Source organism: Papaver somniferum, chromosome 11 (genome assembly GCF_003573695.1).
Source record: "Papaver somniferum cultivar HN1 chromosome 11, ASM357369v1, whole genome shotgun sequence".
NCBI classification, from domain to species: Eukaryota; Viridiplantae; Streptophyta; class Magnoliopsida; order Ranunculales; family Papaveraceae; genus Papaver; species Papaver somniferum.
Window position 1 is genome coordinate 50,345,779 of NC_039368.1, and position 9,504 is coordinate 50,355,282.

The following is a 9,504-nucleotide window of genomic DNA, read 5'->3' on the forward strand; positions in this document are numbered from 1 at the left end:
CAAGTCCGCGAACTTAAACCCCTGGATTTTGATTTTCAAAGATCTTATGCATACCTGGTAGGTGTACCATGAAGTCCAAACATCCCGAATGTAGTGATCTACACTACAAATCAGCTCAGAGACAACTCAAATCTTTAAGGATGGAGATTTAGAATGGGTAGAAGAGAAGTTCTGAGGGAGATAGCAGGTTTTGTTTATTGATGCTTCATAACCAGAGAGGAATCCAAGGAAAAGACTTATACCTTCACACATAGACAGCGTGCAAGCACGTGTGATAGGCACGGACACAACAAATGGTAAAAGATTCAAATTACAGTAACTAAGATTATTACAGGGGTGCCCATAACCAATATGGGTGCCCTTAACGACTGGCTAGCTACAAGTTCATGACAAACCCCCTTACTTCTCCAGATTCTTGTCCTCAAAGATCAATTTTGGAAACTGTGTCTCCATAAAACGCTTGTCCTCCCAAGTGGCCTCAGCAACATCTATTCCTTCCCATTGCACTAGTACCTGAGTAATATCTTGATTGTTCTTTCTGATTTCCCTTGTACTAAGCACCAACAGTGGTCTCACTTTCAATTCCCCTTCTTTGTTAATGGATGGTAGTGTTGTCTTGGGAAGTACTCCAGTCCCTAACTTTGGCTTTAGTTGAGAGACATTGAAAGTGGGATGAATTCTAGACCCTGCTGGAAACTTCAGTCTGTAAGCTACTTGCCCGATCTTTTCCTCAACCTGATATGGTACAAAGAACTTAGCCGAGAGTTTCGGGTTCCTTCTTAGCTGAACAAATGATTGCTTATATGGTTGCAGTCTTAGATACACCCAGTCCCCTACTTCAAAAGACCTTTCTGATTTTTTCTTGCCAACCTGGATCTTCATCCTGTGTTGAGCTACTTCTAGAGACTCCTTGAGTAACAGTTTCATGGCTTCTCTCTGTTCAATATAATATTCCACTGCAGAGCTAACACCTTGAGCATAAGAAGAGACACCAAACTGTGGGGGTGCAAAGCCAAACAATGCTTCAAAAGGGGAAAGCTTAAGACTTGTGTGGTAACTGGTGTTATACCACCACTGTGCCATAGGCAACCAAGTCACCCACTTGCTAGGCTTGAAACTAGTCATACACCTCAGATAAGCTTCTAGACAAGCATTCACCCTCTCAGTCTGGCCATCAGTTTGAGGGTGATATGCAGAGCTCAAATGCAAGGATGTTCCTAGTTTACTGAACAAGGCTTTCCAGAAATTACTTATAAATACAGCATCTCTATCTGAAACTATGAATTTAGGAAGCCCATGGAGTTTGAACACAGTATCAAGAAATACCTTAGCAACTGAAGTTGCAGTGTAAGGATGGCTTAGAGCTATGAAATGGCTGAACTTAGTGAACCTGTCCACTATAACCAGTATAACCTCTCTACTTTCTGACTTTGGCAGCCCTGAGATGAAGTCCATGCTTACGTGTTCCCAAGCCTGTTCTGGTATGGGTAGTGGCTGCAACATACCTGCTGGAGAAGTGTTAAATTCCTTGTGTTGTTGGAAAATGTCACAGGCTCTAACAACTTCTTGGATATCCTTCTTCATTCCCACCCAGAAGAAGTACAACTTGGCTCTTTGGTAAGTTGCTTGAGCTCCAGAGTGTCCTCCCACAGAAGAAGAATGTGTGGATATTATAATCTTCTGCCTCAAGTTCCCTTTATGTCCAATGTAGACCCTTCCTTTATACCTTAGTACTCTCTGCTGGTAAATATAGTTCTCCACAGACCCTTCTTGTACATATAGCTGTGAAATTAGTGACTCAGCTTGTGGGTCATTTTTGTAGCTCTCTTCCACTTCTAGGTACCATCCAGGTTGAAGTAGAGTAATACTGTGACAAGAAGTGGGCTCATTTAATTGTACCCTTGATAAGGCACCAGCTACCACATTTTCAGTTCCCTTTTTGTACTTCAGCACATAATCATACCCCAGTAACTTGGCCAACCATTTCTGTTGTAACAAGGAATGAACTCTCTGCTCCAAAAAGTGTCTGATGCTCTGATGGTCTGTATAGATAGTGAACTTGTTTCCTAGCAGGTAAGACCTACATTTGGTGACTGCCACGACTACTGCCATTAGTTCCTTCTCATATGTAGACATGGATAGGAACCTTGGTCCCATTCCCTTGCTGAAATAAGCTATAACCCTTCCTTCTTGCATTAATACTGCGCCCACACCTGTATCACAAGCATCATTAGATACTTCAAATGGTTTATTGAAATCAGGTAACACTAAGACATGTGTAGTTGTGACTTCCCTTTTTAGCTTATCAAAAGCCTCTTGTGCTGTGGTGCTCCATTGGAAACTATTCTTCTTCAACAAATCTGTCAGTGGTCTTGCAATAAGCCCGTAATTTCTTAAAATTTTTCTATAATACCCAGTCAGACTTAGGAACCCTCTTAGGTCTTTGATTGTGGTAGAACAGGCCACCTTGTCATGCACTCAATTTTAGTTGAGTCTGCAGCAGCTCCTTCTCCAGATATGATGTGTCCAAGATACTCTAACTTTCCTTGTCCAAATGAGCACTTGTTGAGATTTGCAAATAGCTGATTTCCTTGAGTGTCTTCAAGGTTAACTACAAATGATCTTGGTGAGCTTCCATGTCAGGACTGTATATTAAGATATCATCAAAAAACACTAGTATGAATTTCCTCAAGTAAGACCTGAACACATCATTCATCAAGGCTTGGAAGCTGGCTGGGGCATTACTCAAGCCAAATGGAATGACTAAAAACTCATAATGCCCTTGATGAGTCTTGAATGCAGTCTTTTGTGTGGCACCTGGAAAGACTCTGATCTGGTGGTACCCTGCCCTCAGGTCAATCTTTGAAAAAACAAATGATCCCTTGAGTTCATCTAACAACTCCTCAATCACTGGAATGGGGTATTTGTCTTTCACTGTAATTTCATTCACCATCCTGTAGTCAACACAAAACCTCCAACTTCCATCCTTTTTCTTCACTAGCAATATGGGTGAGGAAAAGGGGCTATGACTTGGTTTAATTATTCCAGACTTGAGAATTTCTTCTACCAATTTCTCTACTACTTCCTTCTGAACATATGGGATTCTGTAGGGTCTTTGATTGGGTGGAACTGCATTAGGTTTGAGGGGTATATGATGATCATGAGCCCTCAAAGGAGGTAGGGTATAGGGTTCTTGAAAAATGGTAGAATATTGTGTGAGAAGTGGCTCGAGAACTGGTGGCGTCTCAGGCTTGGGTTCCACTGCTGTAATGGAGAATAAGTGGCCTGCAAGTCCATGTTTGTTCTTCTTCAAGTATTTTTGGCAAGCTCCAATTGACATAGAGGACATCTAACTTCATCAATAATGCCCTTAAGCTCCACTTCCTTGCCTTCCTGACTGAAGGAAACTGTCATCTTTTTGAAATTAAACTTCACAGGGCTGATGTTTCTCATCCAGTCCACTCCCAAGACCATACCACACCCTCCCAACTCCAAGATTCTCACATCAAAGACAAAAGGGTGTCCTTGAATTTTCCAGCTAAATTGTGGGCACATGGCATCACTGAGTACCTTGTTACCATCAGCTACAGCCACTTGTAAAGCTGCAGTGGTTTTAATCAATGTCCCACTAAGCCTAGCCATTTCAGGATCTATGAAGCTATGGGTGCTGCCACTATCGATCAAAATAGTAAATGTTCTCGTATTCCTAGTAATTCCCTGGATTTTAATAGTGTTGTGGGAAACATTACCAGATAAGGCACGTAGTGACACCTCCACCTCCTCTTCCAGTTCTTGTATGACTGGGGAGCTGACAGGAGATTCTTCTTCAGTTGATGCTGCTTCCTCTTCATCACCAACTAACATATAGAGTTGTTGCTTAACACATTTGTGACCAAATTTATACTCCTCATCACAGTTATAACACAGCCCCCTCTCTCTCCTTGATCTCATTTCAGCATAGGTCAATTTCTTGATGGGAGGTAATTTTGAGTTGCCACCACTTTTTGGAGAGGGTGAATTTGACTTTGGAGGAGATACAAAGCTTCTAGAGCTTCTGTTGGCCATAGAAATTGGAGGAATCCTTGACACAAACTTATCCTTCTTAGCTATCTTCTCCAGCACATCTTCTTGCATCCTAGACAAGTACATAGCATGGATGACTGTTGAAGGAGAGTGCATTTGTACAACTAACCTAATTTCTTCCTTAAGCCACTGACAAAGTTGGATGTGAGATAGGCCTCATTTAGATAACGGTTCTTAGTAATCATTAGAGCCTTGATCTCTTCAAACAACTCTTGATACTCTAGGACTGTACCCTCCTGGATGAGCTTGTTGAATTCACCCACCACATCGTCATGTCCCAGCTCTTGGAATCTGAAATTGATATCATCACAAAACTCTTCCCACAATAACACCTCCTTCCCTACTTGATAATCTTGATACCGCACATCGGCTCATCCTTCTAGATGTAAGGAGGCAATCATGACTTTCTGTTCCTCATCCATCAGATGTAGCTGAAAAAACTTATTGCACTTCCGAATCCAAGATCTAGGATTATTCCCATCAAACTTTGGAAAATCTATCTTAGGTTTATGAGTAGTGGTGAATTTATTAGGTTGAAGTTGGTAGTTACCTTTTCCTGGTTCATCATCCTTCGGTGGGTTCTGAGATTTGTTGGGGTTTCCCAATACTCCATCTCCTTTCTTTGGTCTATTCAACATTCTTGCTTCAAGTGTTGCCATCTGAGTCTCAAATAATCTTCCCAGTCCTGCTATGAGTGACGGAAATAAATTGTTCTGAGCCTCATCATGTTTTTTACTCAGTTCTTTTAAGCCTTCACTCTGATCTTGGGATAATTCATTCACATGCTTATTGAGAGCGTCGAATTCTTTTTGGGTCACCATTTCAATCACAGGAACACTCGGATTGAGTGCTCTGATACCAATTGTAGTGATCTACATTACAAATCAGCTCAGACACAACTCAAATCTCTAAGGATAGAGATTTAGAATGGGTAAAAGAGAAGTTCTGAGGGAGAAAGCAGGTTTTGTTTATTGATTCTTCATAACCAGAGAGGAATCCAAGGAGAAGATTTATACCTTCACACACAGACAGCATGCAAGCACGTGTGGTAGGCACAGATACAACAAACGATAAAAGATTCAAATTACAGTAACTAAGATTATTACAGGGTTGCCTATAACCAAGATGGGTTCCCTTAACGACTGGCTAGCTACAAGTTCATGACACCGAACACTATTTTCAAACCTAAACGTTTAAGAACCTTAAACACAAATCAAGTTAGGTAGAAAAGAACGATAATAAAGGTAAGGGAATCATTATAAGTTCTCTAAACAAATAAAAGCACAAATCTTTCTCAAGTTTATAGACATACCTTTTTAGATGAATCCAATTGAATTCTACAGCCTTACCGAACATAATCTGTGCGCCCTAATTTTCGTGTTTCCCTCACCGTATACATAGCAGGGCATTCATTGGTGAGGATGCATTTACAACACAATCAAGTTGTGTTGGGGTGAACAATGTCTTGTTCACCACAATTGACCTTTGGATTATCATGAAAGGGATCACTTTTAGATCCTTTCACATCCAATTCCATTTTTCCAAAAAACTTGTTAAGTTCCAACATCATGGATACTGCCTTCTCCATAGTCATGGAATTTTCTGGAAGATCATTCCTTTTCACACTCAAAGCATCATTAGATTTCTTTGGTACTCACTTCTGAGTGCGTTTAGGAACAACCAGAACCTTCTTCCCATTACTCTCTTCAATATTTCTCGGAAGAGAATTGGATTGACCATTCTTTTGCAAGTTAGTCTTTTTCCAATTGGGAGCATCAGATCTTGTCTTCATCTTTACGAAGTTATCCTTTTGATAACCATTACGATTGTGGAAAGGCTTCGTATAACGTTTATAGGCAAATCTAGGTTTATCACAACAACGATTTCTTTGCCTAAAGGTCGGAAAGTTATAACCTGTAATGTTAAGGGGATTAGCCTTAGCATATGATCTTGGTTTCACAACTTCTTGTGATGCCCAAACAAGAACATCATGAAGTTTCTTATTCCTTATACGAAAACGACATCTCCTTTCCAGGTGACCTTTATTTCCACAATAGTGGCAAACATAAGGAATGTTCTTACCTCGATCCGTATGTGCTGACTTTGGAGGTTGATATTCTTTGCTATTTCGAACCTTAATTTCCGGTGAAGGTATTTCACTTTTGCCATCAGTGGAAACCTTTTGTTGAGAAAAATCACTAGCCTTGACAAACTTTACCTCTTTGCTAATACTTGGAGCATCTATTCCCTTATATCACAATCCTCGTGTATCACGATGATTTTTACTTGCTCCTAGCATAGTGGTTAAGTTGCTTGAACTAGTGTTGAACTTTTTCAAGTCATCTTCCAACATCTTGATTTCATCAAGAGCAGCAGCTAAATCAGCCTCAAGGCGTTTTTCTTGAGCGAGACAAGCACTTTCTCTGTCATCAAAACTAATTTGTTGAGAGTTAAACCTTGCTTCAAATTTTTCAAGTTTCTCTTCCAACAAAAAGTACTTTTGATAAAGATTATCACATTAAAGTGACTTCATAGGTAGGTTTTCTTCATAATCCTTAAGGATCGATTCGTTAGAACGATTCGAAAATAAACACCTGTGTAACATCTTCTCAATTTCTTGTTTTCTCAACAGAGAGGAGTCAGAAGAGGTGAGACATGAGAAGTTGTAATCTTCTTATTCTTCCACGAATCCAAAAACTTAACATACTGTGAGACTTCCTCATCAACATCTCTATCACTATCTGAATCACCTTCATCAGAAAGTTCATCCAACTGTTCTTCTAGGAGAGTTTCTCAATCGAAAGTTTTTACATCAAGAGAATGTTTAGATATTGACTTAGATGTGATAGTTCTCTCAGGTGAATCCAAGCTTTTAGAATCATCTGGTAATTTCTAAACTGGTACGTTATTAGAGATAGACTCGTCCATAATCAGATCACTACAAACACAGACTTATAAGGTCTTTAACGTGTTTGCTTGCTCTGATACCAATTGAAAAAGCGGGGGTCTAACAACACCACCCAATACTTCGCTTAGCAATCTGTATGGACAAACTCGAATATACTTTTAAGAGAATCAACAAAACTCAATCAATTAAAAGTATATGAACGAGTTTATATCTCTCTCTTGATTTGATTTACTCAAGCAGGAACTGCAAGTTCTAATCAAATACAAGGAATAACTTGGATGGTACGAAAGACCAATATCCAAGGATCAATCAATATCATTCAACAACCGAAGGTCGGATTTCCAATCGATTGATTCAAACGCACAACCTGTATTATTTCAATTATATAAAAAAATATAATACGGAAATAGAAATAACACAGACACCAGAAATTTTGTTAACGAGGAAACCGCAAATGCAGAAAAACCCCGGGACCTAGTCCAGATTGAACACACACTATATTAAGCCGCTACAGACACTAGCCTACTCCAATCTAACTTCGGGATGGACTGTAGTTGAACCCCAATCAGTCTCCCACTGATCCAAGGTGCAGTTGTACTCCCTATGCCTCTGATCCCATCAGGATACTGCGCACTTGATTCCCTTATCTGATCTCACCCACAACTAAGAGTTGCTACGACCCAAAGTCGAAGACTTGACAATAAACAAATCTGTCTCACACAGATAAGTCTATCAAAGGATCAATCTGTCTCCCACAGATAAACCCTAAAAGGTTTTGTTCCGTCTTTTGATAATAATCAAGGTGAACAAGAACCAATTAATAATCCGGTCTTATATTCTCGAAGAACGGCCTGGAGTTATCAATCACCTGACAACAATCTTAATCGTATAGTAGCGAAACAAGATGTTGCGGAATCACAAACAATGAGACGAAGATGTTTGTGATTACTTTTTATATCTTGCCTATCAGAGATATCAATCTCAAGCCAATCAATCTGATTGTACTCGTACGATAGAAGATGCAAGATCAGATCACACAACTACGATAAAAGTAGTATCGGTCTGGCTTCACAATCCAAATGAAGTCTTTAAGTCATTAACCTGGTTTTAGAAGAAGAAAACCAAAGGTTAAAGGAGAACCGACTCTAGTATGCAAACTAGTATCACACGTGAGGTGTGGGGATTAGTTTTGCACAGATACAAGAGTTCCCCTTATATAGTCTTTCAAATCAGGGTTTACACTTAAGTTACCTTGGTGACAAAGAAATCAATATCCACCGTTAGATGAAAACCTGATTTAGATTCAAGATAATATTTCTCAACCGTTAGATCTACAACTTAGATTGTTATACACACTTGACAATGCACGCTTCTAGGTTTGTTAACCGTACCCAAACGTGTGCACTTGTTGGTTCAACAATATTTAACCAAAAGGTTACCCATATGAGCATTCCATATCAACCACGTTCTTCTTCACCATAACTAGTTCAAATGACTTCAAATGAACTAGTTAGAGAGTTGTTCAATTACAAGGAAATCTTAAGCAACTACACAAGACAGAATTGAAGAAAAGATGATTTGATTCACTTGAATCGGTTCATGAACTTTTATAGCCACGGTTTGCAAACTGCATTCCTTAGTATTTTTAAGTTTAAGTTCAGAAATCATCTTCAGATATATAACCTTCTCAAGTTCGCAGACTAGGTTCGCGGACTTAAATTACCGGGCAGAGTTTACAAACTCCAGTATAAATTCTCGGGTATGAGAACTTCGTCGGTTCGCGGACTGGGTTCGCTGACTTAGTTACACGCACGTAGTTTGTCAACCCCAGCAGAAATTCTCGGGTTTGAGAACATCGGCAGTTCGTGGACTTGGATCACGCCATTCTTTCGGTTCTCTTGATCAACAAAGTTTGCAAACTTTGGTTCAAGGAATAACACTTATACATAAATGTGTTTCCACAACAATGCTTATGTCCAACATTGATTATGTAATCTAAACTCTCATTTCAATCATTGAAACATTCTTAGAGAACGTTATACATTTGTTACACCATTTCTCGTTAAAGCAATTTTCAAGATGATTGAAACATATCATGACTTTCGTCACATGGTAAAGATAAACTTGGTTAAAGCGAAAAGCTTACCAACTGATATTTCGAGATATAGATAGGCGAGGTATACTCGGCTCGAAATACCAAATGTGTATAACCAAAGTCTATATATATAGCATATGACTTCTTGTCTCAAAGAGTAGGATATAGAGTAGATATACTTTTGAGTGATAGATAAGTTCAAGTCTTCACATACCTTTTTGTCGAGAAGTTCCATCGGTTCCTTAAGTAGTTCTTTTACTTGCATGAAGTCCTTGAGCTCAACTACACTTTCTATCCTAGTCAGAGACTTAGCTATAATAGACTAGAAATCAAGACTTATAGTTTTGGTCACTAACATTGACAAACATGCTTGAGATAGCGACGCATGCGAGTTTGACCGAGCAATGCTCTAACACGA